This window comes from Peromyscus eremicus, chromosome 2 (genome assembly GCF_949786415.1).
Source record: "Peromyscus eremicus chromosome 2, PerEre_H2_v1, whole genome shotgun sequence".
NCBI lineage: Eukaryota > Metazoa > Chordata > Mammalia > Rodentia > Cricetidae > Peromyscus > Peromyscus eremicus.
This window is the reverse complement of record NC_081417.1, coordinates 15660181-15683852: the sequence shown is the minus strand read 5'-3', so window position 1 is coordinate 15683852 and position 23672 is coordinate 15660181.

Genomic DNA, 23672 nt, shown 5'->3' with positions numbered 1-23672 from the left:
AGTGTCAGTGGAGTGGTCAGTCACAAATGAGACACCCATAAAATACCCCACACACACAAGGCGCCAGGGCCATTGTGGAAAAGGGGGCAAAAAGAGTGTAAGAGCCAGAGGTCAGGGAGGATTGGATCAAAATGGTGTCTTCAGAATATAACAGGAGCACTGCACACATGGAGCCATAGCAACTATGCTTTCCACATACGATGAAGCGAGGTAACGTTCTAGTATGAAGTGGGAAGGGCATCGTGAGTCCCCACCCCCTAACTGAGGAGCTATAGATAGTTGTGGCTTCCAGGGAAGGGAGAATAGGTTTTCTTTAAGGGTGTTGCCCCTGGATGTTGACCGTACTCCAGGACATGGCCCTGCAACCAGGAGTATACGGGCAGCACAAATTGAACTCTTGAGGCATGTAAGATATGACTATGCTTGTCTAAGTAAAACACCCCCACCTTACCACTACCAACCTTGTCTAGTGTTATACCCAACTCCCTTCTCCTTATCGCTTTATGTCTTTTCTTTAAGCTAAAGCCCTGTGGTTCCTTGAAAGCCTTTGACATTAAGCCCTATGAAACAGTTGTGAATGAATGAGTACCACTCCCACACCATAAATTCCACCAAGAAAATTTCTGATTCTTCTTGCACATATTTTATGTCTTTGTGCAGAAATGCATTGATGAGACTATTTCTTTTATTGTCTTTCTTCTTTTACAGAGTAATAACACAAACTGAAATTTTAAGCTTTTTGAAGGACCTAAATAAAAATACTTAGCATTGAAAAATAGTAGGTAAAATACACCGTGCTTTTTTTTAACAGAATCCACAGAAATAAACACTTATCACAAAGCTAAAAGGTAAGGAAGCCACTTCCCCTTTTTTATTGATATGACTCTATGTATTTAACATATCATTTTTATGTAGCCTTTATATTTCTTTACAATGTTTCATGTTTCAAAAGTCTCTTAAGAATATGGTCATTCTCTTTTTAAAGATCTGATACTGACTCAATTTCCAACAAATAACCTCCTGCTTGAAGATAACTGTGTCTTTCTGGGTTTGTGATTAATAACACTTCAGATACAGCTGGGTTCAAAACAAAGCAATCATTATGGAAGAATGTATTTTTTTAAGCAGTTTTAAGATCCAAATGAACATTACAGATGAGACTTCTTAATACACAGTGTTTCTGTTCCCTAATGACAGAGAACAAGCATGCCTTAGGTCGGTAATATCACTGAATTATTTTAATCTGGGGAAATACGTTGTCCTTAATTTGCCATTTTTTATATTGCACACATTTTTTTTATTCTCTAAAGTATAAGAGATACATACCACACAAGACAGACCTAAGGGCAAGGATGGAAAATGGGCCCTCCAAGTGAAAACCATGGAAATCCTGAGCTGAAAGTCTACTAGAACTCCAGGAAACAGGCAACTGAAAAGGCTGGCATTTGAGTCAAGACCATTTGCAATCACAACTCAATTCATGACAATTTTAACTGTGATAAATACAGCATTATGGTTTTGAGTTCTTGAGAAATACTCTAAACTTCCCAACACATCATCATTTGTCATGCGCACAGGTTAATTTGAACTGCAGGTGTCGTAACCTAGTCTCACCTGGAGCAGTGACAGAAGAGACCCATCTAAGGACCCAGGTGATAGGCAGCTTTGCTCTGGTGGAGCACAGGGCACTGAGTCCCTGTACTTAAGCTTAGCTTTAGGGCTGAGACAGAAGACTCTCGAATTTACTTTATTACATTTTATAAGAGAATCCATGTTCCAAAAGAGTAGTAATGAGGTTCCATCTCCTGAGAACATCCGTCAACAGTGAAATAGACACCTAAGACTCTTCACTCATGTGTCTGGTCAAGGACCCTAAAAGTATTTCTCACGAGGTAATCTTTCAGCACCATTTTCAACTGGCTGTTGTGAGGCTGTGAGGTTGGCAGCTTTGGGGTGATTCCATGTACATACAAGGGGATTTCATGATCAAAGGTCACTCTGCTCCACGTCTTCATTGTATAAACACTATGGACCAGGGCAACATACACCTATTAATGCTAGCTAAGGTTCCAAGAGCACAAGAGGCAAAGCTGTATCTAGAAGACATATTTATACCTGAAAGAGCAAATAACGGGCACTTTCAGGACAAAATTGATCTAATGAAGTCAGCTTGCCACTAACTAGCTGGTTGGCCTCAGCGACTTGTGAGGGACACTGGGGACTCGGCCTGGGATATGTTGCTGTCAGGTTACATGTTCGGAGTTGAGAATAACATTTGCCATCATACGTGACAATCTATGCTTTCTGGGCTTCGCCTTGCATCTGTGGCCTCTTCACTCATGTGCTCAGGGTGCATTTCTGACATTGACAAATGCCAACTAAAGGCAAGTATCTGAATTGTTGGTATACTTGATTCTTTTAGTACCTATGGTGGTTTGAATGAGAAGGGCCCCCATAGGCTCCTGTATTTAAATATTTGGTCTCCAGTTTGTGGAACCATTCGGGAAGGTTTAGGAGGCCTGGCTCTGTTGGAGGACGTGTGGCCTTTTTGGAGGAGGTGTGTCACTGGCAGCAGGCTTTGAGGTTTCAAGACTCACACCATTCCCAATGTGACCTCTCTCCCCTTGGCTTAGGGATCAAAATGTGAGCTCTCGGCTGTTCCTGCTGTCATGACTTTGTTCCAACATCATGGACTCTAAACTTCTGAAACTGTAAGCCAATTAAACACTTTCTTATATAATTTGTCTCGGTCATGGTGTTTTATCATAGCAATAGAAGAGTAACCAAGTAACCTCTTTATAGCCAATGCTTTCTGTAACTCACGAATTAACACGTGGGTGAAGCACCACACCACTGCAGGTTCTTTTCCCACGCCTGTCCTCATGCTTCCAGCCACAGACTTGATTTCCGATTTAAATTGTTTGCCTTTCAGGATCCTAACTAACTCTCTAAGGTGTTCACTATCATCCCAAGGTTTGCATATGTTGCCATTCAGACACTTCATCTTCCTCACAAAGCATATGGGCTGATGCACTGTTCAGCATTCTCCTACAGGGAGATTTCTCTCCTCCACATTACTTTTCAATGTCTCTTCTTCATGTTGCCATATTGCTGTTATCACCCATTTTCAGCTTGTCTCTATAAACCAAAGCAGCCCAATCACAAGCCAGCTGACAGATGAGTGCTATGACAACCATGGTGAAGAACAAGACGTCTGAGATGCTCATGTCCTTGGCTTGCGGTTTTGACTACCTCATCTCCATTTTACAATGGATTGTGATGAGCATACCAAACAGTTTGGCATGGTGGGTACAACAGAGCCCAGCGAATAACAGGCAGTTCCTATGGGTGTCCTCATAGGCCTGTAGAATGTAGCCCCTGAGAAAATTGTTCTCATGACAGGCTGCTGCTGCTACAGCACTCTTTCCTGATCTAATATTCTCCCAAAAAGACCTACCAGGCATTCACTTCTTACTTTATAATAACAAATAAAAATAATAATTTTATACTCTGGAAGAAATGCCTCAATATCCCCTTGGGCTGCTGGACCCCTAAAGCCATTGCCGAAGTAGGAGGATTCACCAACACCCCACCATCTGTGTCCAATGCACAAACCAGGTCCAAAGATAGTTTTGAATGCATCCCATCACAAAATCATAAACTCAAAACAGTGGTGTGTGTGTGTGTGTGTGTGTGTGTGTGTGTGTGTGTGTGCATGCTCACATTTTCCTGTTGTTCCTCCTGTTGTTTGGTTGTTTGATTGGTGTTTTTAACATTGGGTGGTTGTGGAGCATGAATTTTGCAGATGACTTAGTCACAAGGCTAAGCACCAAGGCCTCCAATGCTCTGACCACTCATTTACATCCCGACAAGCATGATCTCATCGGTGTAATAAATACATATCCTGAACACTATCCCAACAATCCATACCCGTTTAGTCATAGCACAGGACATGAAGTTTAAAATAATTTTTAGATCAACTCTGAATGTATACTCTTTCTCCTCCTTGTTTGTAGATGTAAACTGTTACAACTCTTCACTAACAAGGCAAGGGAAAATGCCATCACTGAGTCAATGGCTACATATTGTGTAGCAAAGCAGATTAATTTACCCTCATAAACTGGAGGCGTGCTGCCAGAGCACCTGAGGCAGTCTACTGCTTGTGTCTGCAGAGTTCGGCGGAGTCCTTCTCCAGAATCCATGCAGCTAACCACAGAGCAGATTGGCTAATGAAATGGATCCGTGATGGGACCATCACTCCTCTGTCCTTACTGTCCTCAAGGAAGCATTAATTGCTCCTTTTTCTTCCACGATCTGATACTACCCTTAATTTCAAAACTTGCCTGGAAACGTAGGCAGACCGTTTCAAAGGCTCCCCCTTCAGCTTTCCCACTATCATAGCTGTAATCTAGCAAAAGAGCTGAAGACTCAATTTTGAAGTTTGTTCATTCCAATTATATATTTAGAAATTGAGGAAAGTCCACCCAGGAAAACACAGGTGCAACTCAAGGAATTTTAGGGAGTCCACTGCCTGGGGATGCAAGCAAACAGTCACAGGTCCTGCTGCAGAAGGATGGGCGGGATTACTACCTTACACACATGCCATTGGTGGCACTGGCTTCTTCCACTGGAAAGCAGATAACTGGAAGTGGCGAGTTCTGGGCCTGAAAACTGACTCAGGTCCAAGAACTGAAAAACAGACCCATGACTTTCTATTACAGTGACTCTCCACAGTTTCTTCTCTTCCATACTTGCTTTCTGAGATCAAACAGTGTTCTGTATTATGCAGTACTTTCTTTAATACCATCTCTATTTTATCCTGAGCAATGGTATTTATATTCTATTAAGTATCTCTTCACAACCCTCTGTAGATTTAGACTCCTTGGCTGCCACTCAACCCTGGCACTTTTTCCAAAAATTTACAACCTCCTGGCTTCTGGCAGTTAAGTCCCACCACCTGGTCTCTACGGCGCTGGCACTCCATAGTCCTCATTAGTATCAGAGAGGATTGTGACAGCCTATCTTGCCATCAGCTTCTGCCTGTGGAGAAGAGCCATGTGGAAATAGACGAAGGCTACTCGAATATAATAAACACAGCCTGTTTATTCAGAGCTTCCTACAACACGGGAGTCAGTCGCCATTATGGGTATTTGGTGTAGACCGGCAGGCAGGCAGAGGCGTGGGAAGCTTTAGCTTCATGAAGAAGCTTCCACTGTGTTCTGATTGAAGCCTGTTGGCATGGTGAAGCTAGAGGCGGGGTAACTAGAAAAGGGGCATCTTAGAGCATCAGGCAAGGAGCAAACCTTGGTGATTGGTCTTGAGTTGGAATAAGAACAAATGGAAACTAGCCATTCTGGGAAATTGCTGCAAAGTTTGTGGTTTGGAATCCAGTCTGTTTGCAGCACAGATTATGGCCCTTTTTCATTGACTGATTTATTTGAGGCTTATTTATCTTTATTTTCTGTGTATGAATGCCTTGCCAGCACGTATGAATGTACACCACATGCAAGCTTGATGTTCACAAAGGACCAAAGAGGGTACTAGATCCCACAAAACAGCAGTTACAGATGTTTGTGAGCTGCAATGTGGGGCCTGGGAATTGAACCCAGGTCCTCTGAAAGAGCAACAAGTGCTCCTAACCTCTGAGTCATCTCTCCAAGCCCCGCCCATCTTCCATTTATTCTTTGAGCCTCTCTAGCATCACTGCACACCAAGTCTCTTAGTAATATGGACTTGTCTCTCACCTGTGATAGTGTGTTCTCTGGACTTTTCCACAGAGCATTCTCCATGAATGAGTTGTTGGTTACTTCCCAGGTAAGCACCTTTGGGGTTATTACACCATGCCATATCATTGGTGTGGTCCATAGACATCATAGCTTCATACAATGGAAGCTGGTCCTCAATAAGGAGGCATTTGGGTAATTTCCAGCTCAGGAGTTTCTGGGCCCTGAGTCTGAGGTTCATGCTGTCTTCAGAAACAGGGAACTCACCTTCCACCTCTGGTGAACAACCAAGAGCAACAGCAATAGCTTGTGATGTTTGGGGAGTCTCGGGACGACCCTGACCAACAACTCAAGAGAGGGCTTCTCATTCTCGGTATTGGAGCTTTTGTTAGACGGTCTTTGGCTCTCAGAGGGAGTATTGTCAGCCCAGATGATAAAATTTGACTTAAACTATATATGTATGTTCATATGCCAACTTACATGTATTGTAGGTATTATTAGATAGTTAATAGTGCGATTCATTGTGACACTTTTAGACATCCTTATTTTACCCTCCTTCTTCTGTATTTACCTTCCTCCCTGTCCCTACCTTTTGGGACACCCCCACTTTCCCCACTTCCCTGATCAGCTTGCTTGCACCCTACTAGTCCCCTCTATTGCCTCCTCACCCTCTCACCCAGGCAACGGCCCCTTTTTACTTCCAGGGTTCTGGATTCACTCCAGGATATGTACTCACATCTCAAGATTCGGAACTAGGAGCCTCAAATAAGAGATAACATGCGACATTTGTCTTTATGAGTCTAAGTTACATCACTCAATATGATCTTTTCTAAGTTCATCCTTTTGCCTGCAAAGTTCATGACTTTTTTTACAGCTGAATAGCATCCCATGGTATTTATGTACCACATTTTCATTATCCATTCATCAGCTGAAGGACATTAAGATTGCTTCCATTTCCTGGCTATTGTGAATACAGCAGCAATGAACATGGATGAGCATGTACCTATGGAGTAGGGTAGTAAATCCTCTGGGCATATGCCAAAGAGTGGTATAGCTGGGTTATATGATAGATCTATTTTTAGCTTTGGAGAAGTTCTCCACACTGATTTCCAGAGTGCTTGGACCATTTTGCAAGCCCACTGATAGCAAGTGAGAGAACACTCATGACCCTTTAATACCCCTTCCTGCCATCTGCTGCAGTAAGGCAGGTATTCTAATTGTTGGCTATTGTTTTCAACAGCCTTTCAGAGTTCCACATCAAGTATCACAAATTGAAAAACTATCCCCCAACTTAATAAATTCACACTAATTCAGTCTGACTTCATTCCTCCTGTTCAAACAACCTTGGTAGCAAACCTCCTGATCTTCCCCCAGCTCCTACCATGGGCTACTTCTTATTATTCTTTTTCCATCTTTATGAGGCCAAGCATATCCCTAACTGTTTTTTTCTTACAACTTTTCTCTAGGTGTCAATTTGGGGGTCGGTAAGGCCAGATCCTAACAGGAAGTCCTCCTGTCTTTCAAGAAGGATGCTTCCATAGGTGTTTTCACCTGGGGAGGGTGACCTTTCTGAATAGAAATGGGTGTGCATTCTATGCAAAGGAAGGCTTCAAAGAATGCTGGAGAGCCAGAATCCTTGGGCATCAATCCAGAAACCCCCACCTCATATGTCAAGGCTCTGTGTCTTCACAACCAGGAACCTAGTCTCAGCATAATAGATCTTTCATTATCCATGTGAATATCTTATAAGCATACAATTCTACTAATAGAACTTGAATTTAGTTGTCAGCCTATTCTGATCACATACTGCAAGAAGAGGCCCCGAGAGACACAAATATTCTCTGCCGGGATTCCATTGTTTGTTAACTGCCCTCAGCTTTCCATTGCTCCCAAGGAGAGCATTGATACAATTGACTAACACTCAGACAATCCACCAGCCTCAGTAACTGGACTGAGATTTTGTGCCACAGTATCTGTTCATTTCATTTCTTACCCAAAAGCAACAGTTCCAGGTTACAATCCATTTCTGTGGGGGAGTTAAGGCAGCAACATGAAGCAGCACATTCAGAGTGAAGAATAGAAAGAGAATAAATACATAGAGCCTTGCTTGCTAGCTAGCTTTCTTCACTCTTACACGTTCACACACACACACACACACACACACACACACACACACACACACACACCTAGGGGGTGATGACATTCACTGTGGGATGGTCTTCCTGCATCAACTAGCTATTAAGACAATGCCCCATATTTATCAACCACACTCCTGGGCAGGTCCCATGCCCAGAAGTAGTTGGCCAATACAAAACAAACGGCATAAATTTTTGTGCAATTTTCATTTTGTTTTGGAGGTTGTTTGTTTGTTTTGATTTTTGGTTTTGAGATCGAGAATGAAAGGTCATGAATTTTGGTGACTAAAGAGATGGGGAAGATCTGTGAGGAATTGGGTGAGGGGAAAGAAGATGATTAAAATATATTGTCTGCAAAACATTTTAATTAATAATAGATAGATAGATAGATAGATAGATAAATAAATAGATAGATAGATAGATAAGAAAAATAGTGTCAAAAACTTGAACTGATGTCATTCACTAAAATCAGGTAAAATGGATGTATCTAAGGGCAATTAAGGTCTAGGGCATTTATTATTATGTTACCATATTAAAATCCATCCTATGAGGAGAAAAAAAACCCTAATCCCCCACAGAAATGCCCACAGGCCAAGCTGATCCAGACAATTACTCAATTGAAATTCTCTTCCATATTGCTTAGATTTCATGGATGCCAGACCTGTATTATGGCAACACAAGTTGATGTGACAACCGGATGGGGAAATTTCACAAGATGATGCCCCAAGATGAAGAGCGACGGGCAATCAATGGGTGCTGAGAGAGGAAGAATCAGTTTTCTCCCTGACAAGCTCCCTCATAGGTTATCCAATTTCATATGGTCAGCCCTAAATACATGTACATATCAGCAACATTAAATGGACTCAGCAGGATTTATATATGCATATATATTATATAAATATTTATGCAAAGTATATTAATACTTTTTTATATATCATAAAATAATAATTAAAGAAGAGATAATAAATTTGAGAGGGATGGAGTGAATATAGTAAGAGTGGATGGGAAAGAGGGAGGGGTAGAAATGGTGTAAATACAGTAGTCATGTACAAAATTCTAAAAAAAAGAAAGAAAGAAAGAAAGAAAGAAAGAAAGGAAGGAAGGAAGGAAGGAAGAAAGGAACTCTAAGTTGAGGCAGGTTGACATTTAAAACTGACCTTCACAGTATCTGCACCCTACATCTCATTGCCAACCAGGCAAGAAATGATCAGTCCCTGTGGGAGTCATGGTTCTCTAGAGGAACAGATCTTGTTGAATGAATCTCTCTCTATATGTACAGAAAGGAGATTCATTAGAATGACACACAGGCCGTGGTCCAGCAAATCCAACAGTGGCTGCCTATGAACAGAAAGTCCAGTAATCCAGTAGTCACTCTGTCTGTGAGGCTGGATGGCTCAGCTGGTCCTCTGTGTATGCTGGAATCCCAAATAAGTAGGCTTTAAGGCCCGTGGAGAAATGGACTTGGTAGCAAGGTGAGAGCAAGGAGGCAAAGAGCAAAAGCTTCCTTCTTCCACATCCTTATACAGGCTTCCAGCAGAAGGTGTGGCCCAGATTAGAGGTGGGTTTTCCCAGCTAAAAAGATCTGGATTAAAGGTGTGTCTTCCTACCTCAAAGATCTGGATTAGAAGTGGCTCTTCCTACTTCAAATTAACAAAAATCCTTCATAGGTATGACATCCATTTTGGGGTTTTAATTAATTCCAGATGTAAGTCCAGTTGACAACCAAGAATAGCCATCACAGTTGCTATATACAATTCTTGCCTTCTTGGCAGCTTCATACACACACACACACACACACACACACACACACACACACACACACATACACACACACACACACATTTATTGGGTCTCTTTAAAGCAGATACATGGGCAATATCTACAAAAGTTTTAAAAGACAAAGAACAGACAATCTAAGCAGGAAAGTTTCAACCAATTGCAGACTAACGAAGTGTCAGCCAACCATGTAGCTGCCCTAGAAAGAAAGAAGGGACAATCCCTATTGGAACAGAACCACATTGAACAGAAATGGCTGGGCATTGGCTGGGGTTGCCTAGAAAACTACAGTAAACCTGGAGTTGCTAGCACTGGAGAAAGTAAGGAGACTGCACTTCGTGTAGCTGAGTAAGCTCTTTCCAGAATGGTCCAGGTAGCACAGGGCTGCCACATCATCCTGCTCACAGCTTCCTTGCTTTTCCTTGACCAATTTGTTGACTATGACTTCAGGACAGTGCTGGTTAATAGCAAGCATCGTTTTCTGAGTTTTAAAATTTCTAGTGAACATCTCACAGGAATCTGACTTTTGGTTTCTGATATTCTTTATCATGTTAAAGAAAATTTGTCTGTTTCGAGTTGAGCTGAGAGAAATTATTAGAAAATAATTAGAATGCAAGTGGTTCTCAGCATTCTTTAAGGTCTTTTTGACATATTGAAGTAACAATAATATAATAGTAGCAGCGTTTTAGCTACTATTGGTTCTTATACTTATCTCCATTTCCTCTAACCTTGCTCTTTCTTTTTGCCTTTGTAAATATTTGATTTCCTTTCTCCTCCTTTTCTTCTTCTTCTTGAATCTCCCCATCTTTCTTCCCCTGCTTCCACCTCTTCCTTTAACCAATAGCACACTGATCTGGGTACCTGCATGCTCCTTTCAAAAACAAAGTCCAATGCCTTCCTTTTTCACTTTTAGAGCTGTTACACCCATACCATGCTTTATACATACTAGAACATTTTCTAGCAAAAATTCAGTGCCTCTGCTTATTAGATAATGACTTCATGTCCTGATCTAAGGTGCTCATACCAATCTACACAAACTTACTGAGTTAGTTACCTACGGTGTAATTTCTGCAAAATAGAGGAGATTAGTTCTACTCTTAGTGAAAAGGGGCACAGCCTTCTGCAGTTTCTCATCACCTGGTAACTTTAAGAGTATCCTTACAGAACATGCCAGTTTGCTCTTCTGCCACTACCAAGCTGTATCTTTCAATACAATATCCAGGAAGAGCAGCCATGCCTTGGAGCTTGCTTTTCTGTTGCAGGCTTTTACTACGCTCTTTTTCTTCTATTAGAGAAAAATACTTGAAAATAATTTGAGGCTTGTGAATTTATTACTCTATTGTCAGCCTATAATTTTATAGACAGGAACCATTTATAGGCCAGGTTGAATGATCTCAATATTGATCCCTGGCTTTTACAGGTCCTTCAGAGTCTTTACTGTAAAGTCAAAAAGAGAGCAAAGTGGATAAGAAATGGCTCTTGACAGGGCACATTGCGGCCCCCAAATGTTGCAAATGTCCTAGAACACCTACTCCTTAACTTCTTCCTAGACCATCTGATGTATCTTTTCATAATCTGGATGCACGACCTTCTGATATAGCATCCTCCTTTATGCTGATGTCATGTTCCTATTGCCATTCAAAGTGTGGCCTCGGGGAGCAACTAAGCTGGTTGGGCAATTACTGCCCCAAGGAACAGCTCAATATCAATTAAACTAGTAGCAAGATTGCTTCTTTTGGCAAACACCCTTCAGCATTTAGATAGCAAATACACACCAGCTCTATTAAAAAGATTAACTCATTTCGTTATCTAATGGAACATTTTGCAATTAATTCATCCAAACCTGCTCATTAGAATGCAGTCCAACACAAAATTAAACAGGTCTAATTTTCACTAGGGAAGAGTCATAATGCTTGCTGGGCCAGTTTTCAAAAGCTTCAATGATAGAACCTTCTATCAAAGTTGGTTCATGACACCAAGGCTAGACAGCCAGTGTGGTGGCAGTAAAATCATGCCAGAAGAAAGGGTGACTCTACCCACTTCTCAGACTGTTCTCACTGTTTCCAAGATGTGTATGTGATTGGCTGCCAGCATGGTTTTGGAACTGTTTGTTCTTTAGGGATATGCAGTCAGAAGTACCTGAAGTTTGAATCTTAGTTCCCATCACAGGAAGTCACTGTCCATCAGTCCAGCTCCTGAATGCAAGAATATGAGGGTCCAAGTCCCTGATGTCAAGTGGGAAGATTATGAAGCAAGTACAGGTTCCTCCCTCAGGCAGTTTGCTGCAAACCGCTTTCTCTAATGTTTCTGCATAAAGATGCATTCCTGGGGTGCAGCCATCACACACAAACTCAGCCCTGGGGAGCCCATGCCACTGAATCTCTACTCACAGTAGGTACGAGTGATCCTTAGGCTGGCTGCCACTTAGCTTTGCAAACTAAAATCCTCAGCCAAAGGAATGAAACTGATGCAAGTAACGTGCATGGAGCAATACCAGGCCCACGTGTGTGCTCACTAAGGGGTTCTTACTATGATTAGTGTGCATAAAATAAAACTATGGATTACTTAACTTTTATTTGGGGGACTATGCAAAATAGATTGCCTCCCCTTAGGCAAGAAAGATGTTTCTTATTTCTAAATCTATAAGATAATAATGAACTATAAAATGTATGAAATCTATATATTACCATTTTCATCTCCATAGAAAATTTAATAGCATAAGGTTACATCAATAAGCATATAGAGTTACTGAAAGGATGTATCAGTAGTACAAAAACTACTTTATGCACATCAGAAAGAAAAGCATTATTTTTATTATTACTATTATTATTATTGTGTCATCTGTCAAGTTGAACTATTCTTTAATAAATTAAAATTTATTTACAAATTCCAAGTGATTATATCATAGCTGGTAAAGAATAAAATCACGCCGGGCGGTGGTGGCGCACGCCTTTAATCCCAGCACTTGGGAGGCAGAGCCAGGCGGATCTCTGTGAGTTCGAGGCCAGCCTGGGCTACCAAGTGAGTTCCAGGAAAGGCGCAAAGCTACACAGAGAAACCCTGTCTCGAAAAACAAAAAAAAAAACAAACAAACAAAAAAAAGAATAAAATCACTTGGCATTCTTCATCTAACCTGACTTCTCCTCCCATCGCCTATGGCATCCTGATCTCTTCCATCTCTTCCATTCCCTTAAAGTTACCAAATCTGCACTTTCTTCTCTTTTTTCCCATTACTGCATTTGCCATGCCTGGTCACATTTCTCCTGGACCACGGCACAGACTCCAAACTCACCACGTATCATGGGAGTTCTAAAGGATCTGGCGTGGTTCCTGCCCACCAGCCTGTGCCTGGTAAACTGTGTTTTAAGAACAGCAAAGTCCTTGCAATTCTTTACATGCTTGTTTTTAGAAGTTATTGCCTCTCCCTAGAATGTCTATGAGCACTTTCATCTGCTGTTTAAAATCCATAGTTAAACATTAACCTTAAGAAGTGTGGTCCCTGCAATCTCTTTCCTAAGCCCCAAAGTGAATCCAGCCCACACTCTCCTTCTGCAGTCCCCAAGCATGCTTCCATCATAGAATTTATCAGAGTCTAGCCCAACAATCCCTCCATGGCAATCTCAAGAGCAAGATGGTCCTGGGCTCAAATACGGCTCCATCATTAATCTGAAAAGCCAGGTCACAATAAAGAATACATGAAATGTTTGTCGAAGACTTGGCACAGCAACTAGAAAGCCATAAAGCTCAGCCAATTGGAGTTCTCATCATGCTGAGCATCTTCCCTTGGCAGACCTATTCCAGTTCTCCATGAGATGTCCCTGCCTGTCTCCACAAAGCAGCTCAAGGGTACATCAATTCACCTGGTCCATGAGGAAAGCGAAAGCCAGCTGCTCTTTCAGGAAGAACAATGGTGCCCCGAGAAGAATGACCATTTGCCTGTTCTCAGACACACCTCACCTGTCCTTCTGTGCTTCTTTGAACCGTCTTCACCACCTGCCTGGTGTCCACCCTGCAGGTGACCTCAGTAGCTTCTCAAACACAGAGCAAGAGCTAAAGCGGGCTACACTGCCGTACACAGCCAAGTGCTCGGCCACACACTGGGGCAGCTTTCTGAGAGTAAGAAACATTTCAAAGGAAGAATCTTAGAATTTCATCTTTTCTTTCCTTTCTGGGACAAAGAACAAGAAACATAGATCATAGAGTCACAGGAAAATCATCTCTCTTCCCAGAGCTAACAAAGACAAGGGGCAATAAAAAAGAACATTCAACCCCCAGCTGAGAAATAAAAATAGAGAGAGAGCCGTTAGCTCAGAATTGTCACCTGACTCTCTCCTTGTGATCATCAACAGAGGTGGGAAGGAGCCCAGAGGGCCAATAGCTGTCCTGCTGGCATGACGTACCCTCCTGCTCCCCACGGCCCCTTTCTCTCAGTCTCCACTGCCTTCCCCAGCCGAAGCTTTAGAATGTGCTCACCCAAGCTGTCCCATAATCACACAATTATCCTACACTCCAAATGCAAGAAAAAGGACATAATTCAAGAATTTCCCACCTACCTAAATTCAGAGCAAACACATGTTGAATAAGATAAAGTAAACCCAACCTTGTACCAAATGCATGCATTTCTCCCTTAACCAGAGGCTTGCTCTGTTTTATCTAAAGCATCAGACATCTTCTCTTGGCATGGTGTCCTAGGTTCCCTTGGGGATGTCTAAGTGTAACAGCAAGTATCGTTGCTCAAATTCTATATGTACTATGCTTCCTACTGGATAATGAGCATCATTTCCACCCAGTGTCCTGAGAGGCTGAAGTGAAAAAGTGAAAAACATACAGATACACACACACACACACACACACACACACACACACACACACGCACACGCACACGCACACACACACACACACACACACTACCCATTGAAGTAAAAGAATGTGACTGACCATTCAAACAAAGATCAGGACACAGATTTTTTTTTCTCTTATTATCTTTTTATTTAGAGAGCACTCAAATTCTTCCTTTAAAATATTATTATTAAAATCTCAAACTTACTATAGACTAGGGCTATATATAGATATGTACGTACATACACATACATGTCTATGTGCACACAGTTTTCTAGGAAATTAATTTCTTTACATTTGAACAGGGAGGTGGACTACAAGAAATATGAAAAGTCTTACAATCTTGTTCTCTGCTTGACATGGGGACTCAGAGAACCAGTCTAGTAAGATTAGAGGTTTCTTTAAGGTCAAGGTCAAACCCCTGCTTTGACCACTGAGGAAACCAGAGTATAGAAAAGTGTGACAATTTTCCAGTACTCAGTGAGATGGCAGAGGAGCTGTGAAATGCATTCATGGATTCTGGCAAGACACCCGGGGAGACAGGAGCTTATGGAACAATGGTAGGGAGAGACACCAGTTGAAACCTCCAAGCTAGAAAGTTCCAGGCTGTAGACCTCACTGTGGTTTAGCAAGTAAAACTGGCAGTCATGCTAGCAGGATGATATAAGCAGAGACCATGTGCGTGTGTTCATACATGTGACCGTGAGTGTGTGCAGACGTAGCTGTGGACCTATGACAATAGATAATCCTGCTTCATGAGTGCCATCATGAAGGACATGCAAGATAGCTTGTTCCTATTCTTATTTCTTTCTCCTTTTTCCCACTTGCAATTATTTTTTCTATTTCTTCTCCTCTTACATACACTACCATTTATCCAAACTGTTTCTTTAAGATTCTAGTATAAAGAAATATAACAGCAGCTCCTGAGAGGTGGAGGTCCCCGAAGCAAGCTAGCTAGCTAGACTGTCTGAATCACGTGTCTCTGGGCTCAGCTGAGAGATGATATAGAAGGTAAAGGATGATTAAGGAAGACACCTGTGGTCAACCTTTGACTGCCACCTGCTCATAAACCTGCACACATGTACAATATACACACATGCAAACATGCAAACACACAAGCATATTGCACACACATACAAGACATACAAAGAAAGCGCTATATGGCCATGTTACATAGTGTTATGATGTGAATATGAACTGTCCCCCACAGGCTGTTTGGACACTTGGTCTCCCCTGGTGGTGGTGTCTGAGAGGTGGTAGAACCCTCATGGAGACATTAATAACTGAAGGAAGGCTGTCACTGGGAAATGGACTTTGAGGCTTATAGCTCTTACCACACATTTTTTTGGCCCAATCACTCTCCTTCCTGGCTGACAACATGTGAACAAGCTGCTATGGAGCTACTCACTACCATGCCTGACCCAACAGGATGGCCTGTATCCCTGTAAACTAAAAGCCAAAATGAAGTATTCATCCATGAATTTGCTTCTTGACTAATATCTAACCAGAGTGACAAAAAAATCACTAGCACAGAAGATTCGAACCAAGAACAGAGGTCATAGCTATCACGAGAAACCTGACCATGTGGTTCTTGGCCTTTAGTACCAGTTTGTAAGGAGAATGTGAACAAGTTTGGAGCTGTGGGCTAGCAAGTCCTAAGAAAGCAGTGAGCAGTTTAACAACCCATTCGGGCAGGAGTGTGGAAGGCCAGAATGCAGACAGAAAGACAAGAAAGACTGTGTCCATGAAGTGTGAGAAGGGAACATGGACTCTCACAGGACTGGACTAGAGTCAACTCACAGTACATTCTGGCAAAAGCACTGGGCTGTGTTCTCCCTCTGTTGTGAAATTAGAGTAAGGCTGATTTCACAAATGATGAATGAATTTGTTTGTCAGAAGAAATTCTGAGACAGAGTAGTATCCAGCAAGGTACTTGCTGATTAACTTTTAGTGAGGCTTATAGTGAGAAATCAGAACAAAATGTAGAGAAGAATTATTTGGGGAAATGTATGGTTTCATGAGGAAAGGAGAGTGGGTGAGGTAAAAGAAGCTGTGGAGAGGTCGGGACAAACCAAGAGTCTGCAGTGGTTAAAGAGTTGAACCAGGGACTCTGCGCCATATAAAAGCCTCTTTGAGAGCAAGACTACAACCATTGGAGGCTGCAGGGTGTGGCCATGCAAACTCATTTTAAACATTCATTTCCAAGAAGAGTGTATGAACCAAGCGTGCCTGAACAGACAGTGCCACAGCAGGGGCACCGTGCTCCAAGAAAGCAACCTAGAGAAATCTGTCCCAGATTCCAGCACTCAGAGGCTCATAGCTGTGCTGAATGCGGGCCAAGGTACATCCTGAGCTAGCAGCAGAGTTTGGCACCAGCTCCACATGCTGCTGGTTTTGCATGCAGGAAAATAGAAGAGTTATAGAGTCATGGAGGCTTGTATCAAGATTCCAGAAAACTGCTAATGCTGAGCAATATGTGAACAAGATTGGATTCCCTGAAGGGAGGCCCTGAGAGGCCATTGTGTGAAACTATGAAGGTAAGACCGAAGTTGCAATGCAGAACCCCCTCCCTGTCGGTTATCAGAAATGACAGAAAATAGGAAACACCCATGGAGACAAGCAGCAGGCAATGAGCAGAGTGACCCGAGAGGCTTGTGTGTACCACAGATGACAGAGCTGAAGGTCAGGACGACTCAAGCCGACTGGAGCCCCAATTATGCCATTACATGCCCTAGATGTTGGTCACGATGCTATAGGGTTTGGTGTTTTCCCTGCAGGCTTTTGGTCTTGTTTTGTTCTGACTTTCCTTGCTATGCTCCCATTTCCACTTTGGGAATGGAAATGCATTGCATATTTCAAGTATATAAGTTGTTCCTTATATACAGAGCTCAGAGGCAGAAGATGGTCTTCAATTTCTGAGAGACTTTGGACTCAAGGTTTTTTTAACAATGTTGGGAATGTAAGGCTGTACAGACATTTGAAGTGAGACTGAATGCATTTTGTATTATGAGATGGCTATGAGCCTATGGGAACCAGGGGTGGAATGTTATGGCTTATATATGAAATGTCCCCCAGGGGTTCCTGAACACTTCGTCACAACTGATGGTACTGTTCTGAAAGGCTGTAGAGCCTGTAGAAAGTGGAGTGCAGAGAGGAAGTCAGTTGCTAAGGTACAAGATTGGAGAATTCTAGTTCCGACCTTTTTCCAGCTCTTTCTCTCCGCTTCCCGCTCCACTGAGATATGAACCACCCATGGAGCCTTTCCCTAGCATGATGTAATATATTCTCCCAAATCATGAGCAAAAAAAGAAGTCTTTCCTCCGTCATCATGGTGGCACACCATTAGAGAAGTGTAGAAGAGGTGTAGGCAGGAGGGTCATGAGTTTGAGACTAACCTGAGCTATACCGTAGGGGGCTGTGGGTGTGACTTAGAAAAGTGTTTGCTGTTGCAAGCCTAAATAACCTATCTTTGTCCCCAACACCCCATGAAACCCAGGAGCAGCGGCATGGCCTGTGAGGCAGTGACAGACCACACCACTGCAACCCACTGTTGGTGGGCAGAGAGAGGTCCTGGAGGCTTGTTACTCGGTTAGCCCAGCTACAGCAGTGAGCTCCATGTTCAGTGAGAAATGCTGTTACAAAGAGTAAGGTGGGGAACAACTGAAGGGGACACTTGATGTCAACCTCTGGCTTCCACACTCATGTGTACACATGTACACACACACACACACACACACACACACACACACACACAAATACACACCCAGATACTGCATACATACATACATTTAAAAAGAAAAAAAGGTGCTTCTTATTGGTATTTGGTCACAGAAATAAAGAAAGTAACCAACACACGTGGTCAGTCATGGTCAGCTGACTTCAGTGATTCCAAGAGCATTAATCTTGTTGGTGTTTCCATGACATGGTCTAATGTTCAAAAACAACATCAACAGTTCAAATACACCAGGTGGCTGGGATGCTTACCACATTAGTTCATACTACAGCATTCTATTAAAGGGCAATAAAGTATGGAATTCATCACATAAGCTGTCCTTGTCACTATAGGAAACTATTGATGAGTAGCAAGAGGACACAGAAGACACTGAACTCAGGATTGCTTCCAGGAGCCTTGATGTGGCAGAGATATGAGAGGAAGACAATGAGTATTCACTGAGCAGTGATGGTAGATAGATAGATAGATAGATAGATAGATAGATAGATAGATAGATAGATAGGCAGTCAGACAGACACCATAGACAGATAATCTTGAGTAGTGAGGAAAGGGGCAAATTTTATTATATTAAATGAAAGGAAAACTATTTTTTATTTGAAAAAAAGCAGACAGAAGTTGGTCATAGAGTAAAATGTTTGGGTTTTGTCTCTAAATGACATCTAAATTCATTGTGTTTTATGAACTGAAGAAAATCATTATTGTCTTAAAGATCTATAATACTATGAATTCCAAATAAACTATAGTGGAAATCTCATATGGAAGTGAAGAAAGATGGTTACTGGTCATTAAAGGCTATCTGGCTCCTTGTGATATTTTACCTAACTGATTTATTTACTTGGATCTTTTTGCAGTATCTCCAAATCACCCTTTAAACTATGCGAGCAGCAGAACACAAACCAATTTCAGTGTGTAAGAGTGAGGGAAAACATATCATGGCCACAAACCTAGTTCCTGTCTGTTGGTTACAGCGTTAGAAAACACATTTCACATCTCCATATTGCATCAAGTCTCAGGTAACCTGTGCCAACAATGGATTAAATACACCGAAGACAGGAACTGAACTTGGATTCTGTTTATCGGTTTTGCCTAGGAGAGAGAGAGACTGACCTCTTTCTTCCTTTGTTACAAAAGCTTTTCTCAAGTAGTTTTTAAAACATTTTGTTACAAAGTGATCAATCTAATCCTGAAAACTCAGGCTTTGGGAAGCTTCAGGTCCCCATAGTCCTCATACTCTCCAGCATAGCAAAGATGGCGTGTCCTCCTTCCCCACCACATCAGTGTTGAGTAGTACCCACAGCACATGTACCACCATGAACATTGGGCACACAGAGCCCGGAGACCTGGACCTTCTGCTTCCTTAGGTTCCATGTGACTGTTTAGAGCTTCAGTGTGACAAGGTGTGTGTGTGTCTGTCTGTCTGTCTGTCTGTGTCTGTGTGTGGCGTCTCCTCCTAACTGGAACACACTCAGTAGTTGTTCTCATGAGCACATGGTTAGTTGTTAGTTTTTCCTTTTTGTTTTAATTTCAAGAAAAACTAATGAGTCCCCAGAAGCAGTGTGAGTGCTCTGGGGCTGCATGTGATTTAAAGCCAGCAGTAAAAGAAAAGGAAGACAGGGAAGGGAGCTGGTTAATTGACCTTTATTGTGCCTTCTGGTTCATTTAGAATTGGAAATTAAATTAACATGATAATTCAGTCCTACTGTGTTAAGGCTGCTATAAACCCATTAAATTTTATGGCCATTGATTTAGCATTTTTTTCTATTAACTGGGTTTAATTTTCAAAATTGTCATGCAGGTTCTGAAAAGTGATTCATTCATCCTGGTTCCTTCAAGTTACTAGTGTGTGGCCGGCCTCTTTTTAATGGTATTCACGTAATTATTCAAGCATGGAGAGCACAACTGCCCTCCAATACCAGGATTCATCCTGAGACAAAGCTGTTGAAGTGAGGGGGATTCTGGATAGAAGAAGTGAGAGGCATCTTCTGCTATAAAATGAGGTTTCCTAAAGGTCAGACCCCAAATTCAACCTGACATAGGGTAGCTTTTAGGATTTATGAGATGGAGAAGGCCAGGTGCACACTATAAGTTGGCACTTTTATTTTTTTACGATTTATTTATTTTTACTTATGGGGAGGGAGCGCAGGTATGTGCATGTGAGTGCAAGTGTCCCAGCAAGCCTTGGATCCCTGATAATAAAGCTGAGCCATCCAGTCTGGGTGCCAGGAACTGAACTAGGGTCCTCTGAAGGATTAGTGCCTGGTCATAACCATTAAGCCATCTTCTCAGCCCCAATGCTTCTATTTTTAAAGTATCTAGCTAATATAAAATCGTGTATTGTAGAATCCCAAATACCTTTTTATCTACTGGGCTGAGATTACATGCAATCTGGAGGTGCTTTCTAGGCTCGTTAGCAGGTGCAGGTTATGTGTGCACAGTTTTCTTAACATGGCAAGGATTATTTTTATAGTCATTATAGTTTATTAGCTCAGACACTCATTTCACTTAGAGGACCATTGGTATCTGAGGTCTCTGAGAACTTCCAAAAGATTGTCTCCTTTAGGGTCATAGTATTTTTGAAAAGTAGAAATATAACCACTTTAGATTTATATTCTTTACCACTAAAGAAATAAGCTAATGCCTCATGCACCCAAGAATAGAACCTTAAGCCTATCAACAATCCTTGGCTTTCAACCCTAGGATTAAACTACCATCATATTTTTTCATCATTTTTAATGGTATGCTCAATTAAAATGTCTTTTTTCCAAAATGCTGCATCATGGCTGATCTGATAATATGATAGTCTAAATGGCTGTTTTAATGTGTGCAGCATGCTTTTGTTAGTTTTGTTTAACAATTGGCAATCATAATTAAAGGTCCTCAGAGCCTCTGAAGATATTTGCCACTGGAAAAATGGCATATAAATACCTCACTTCCCTTTGAGCAAATAAACCATGTCTAAATACTGTTGCCTTCCAGGCATGTGGTTGCCTACAAAGTTCACACTAAGGAACTGCATGATTAAATTACAAAACAAAAGAAAATACTACACACACACACACACACACACCCCTCATAATGCTAAGTTTATGATTTTGTGTTAGGCTGCATCACAGCTGTCCTGGGGTGAATGTGGCCAATAGACTACACATCAGATATGGCTGCTAAATGTTCCTACTCCAAGCCAGTGTTTTTACAACCTCATATGTGCTTTCTGATTTAATGAACAACCAGATGTGATACCAATAGACAATGTTGTCTATATGAATATATTTGTGTGTATATATTTAAATGAAGTTCTTCTCTTAAAGGAATAGCAAACATTAGATTGTTAAAAACATAATTCAATGAAAGTGTCCCAAGTACATCCCAAGTGTGGGGATGATGCTGGCCATGGGGAACATCTGGCTCAATGACAACAGAAAGGAAACCAGATCAAAGAGTGTGAGCATGCAGACAAAACCTAATGGAGACCCTTCCATGAGAAGAGGTAGGACAACACCAAAGGGAAACAAGCTGCCCCCTGAACAAAAAAAAGAAACAAAAAGGAGGCCATGATTGCTCCTAGGTATGGTGGAAGAGAAGGTTTATTATAGATCTGAGGGAAAGCATAGCCAGAGTCAGAGACAGAGACATCCAGGTGAGTCCAGAGTGGACATGACCAGAAGACTGAGTAGGGCCATGTGAGGAGGTAGGGGCAGGGAGAGGAGAGAGCCAGGAGATCAGGAGACCAAGAAGCCAAAATGGCAAAAAGGGCCAAAAAGGGCTGGCTGGTGTAGCCAAAATGGCTGGGTTATACAGGAATTAGGGAAGCTGGAGGAAGGGCAGCCCAGCCCCTGGGCTAGAGAAGTTTAGGAGAGGGGGCAGGTTATGCCAGCCAGGAGGACCCTGTAATGGGTAGGAACTGAGGGATGCAGGGAGAACCTGGCAGTCAGAGTCTGCTTTGGAATGTTCATAGGCACATCAGTTTGTCCCAGGTTTGAGATCTAACATCCCCAAACAAAAGAAGGGGTTACCTTCCATCAGGCTGCTGGACCAGGGTCTGGTAAACTGGCATTTGTTGCGCATGTGTGTGTGTCTGTGTCTGTGTGTGTGTCTCTGTGTCTGTGTCTCTGTGTGTCTCTGTGTGTGTCTGTGCATGTGTCTGTAGTCTGTCTGTCTGTACATATTTGTGCATAAATGGGCATCCATGTGTGTGGAGGCCAGAGAACAATCTCAGGCATCATTCCTCAGGGGCATCCACCTTGTTTTTTGAAACAGTGACACTCATTGGCCTGGAGCTCACCAAGTAGGCTAGTCTATTCTTGACTCTCAGTACTAAGATTACAAGTGCATGCTACCATGCCCAGCTTTTTTAATGTGGGTTCTGGAGGTCAAATGCATGTCCTCATTTTTCCAGTGCAAGCATTCTTCCAATTGAGCAATCTTACATGCAAGTTCTCTAACCTCTGTCCTGCCCGTGAGGGGCAGGGTAGGCATGAGAAGAGGGGATGGGAAGTAAAATCAGTGTAGGGCATTCTGGCACCTTCTCTCTCTTGCTTTTATGGAATGGGCATAGGATTGGCCAGAGTGGTGTTTGCTTCCTTTCTCAAACACTTTGCCTTCCAGAGAGTAGAGCTGCGTAGATAGAACATCTGATCATTCTCATTTCTCTGTTGTCCCTCATATGTCCCTCTGTACTAACCTACCATGACCTCTGTCATCCTCTTTACTCCTTACAGGTCGTCTCCTTTAGAGCCTCAAAATTCACCTACCAGAACATCCCATCTCTCTCCATGCAGTCAGTGGTCCATGGACTGAGTGTGGAGCCCAATGTCAAGTATGGTCAAGGGATGGATTGCTACAAAGCAAGTGGTCCCCTGAAAGTGGGAGCTATGCTGAGTTATATAAACGTTCAGCTACCAGGACATTTTCCAGTTATAAGATAGATAGTCTTTCCTGCTTGAAAACATTCAGAGGGACAAAGAGAAAAGGACATGAAAGAGAGAGAGCGGTGACATCATCTGAAGACCTGGATAGAATAGCTGGCACTGCCCCCTCCTCAAGTATTTGATCTGATAAACACCTGCTTTCCACAAAGTGAATCTGAGTTACATTTATGTTGCAGTAAAGGTCTTATTTGAAAAAGAAGATTGAATAGCTGGGTAGTTAACTGGTGAGTCATTTTTTTCACTAATTTCAGTTATTTTTATGATGCATTGCTGTACTAAAAATTACGGCATATCTACTTTTTGCTAAGTAATGTAGAAATACAAAGGTGTAAAAAAAATAAAATTTTCCTTCAAAGAATTTAAAGTCTATAGAGGAGACAGACAAGCAGATGGACAGAATCTGCAGTTCAAAGTGATTCATAACACACTAATGTGTGTAGTGTTGGAGGCACACTCCTAGATGGGCACACAATGCTGAACCGGCGTGACATCCTAAAGAAGGGACACGAGTCAAGTTTAGAAGAATGAGTTAGAGGTG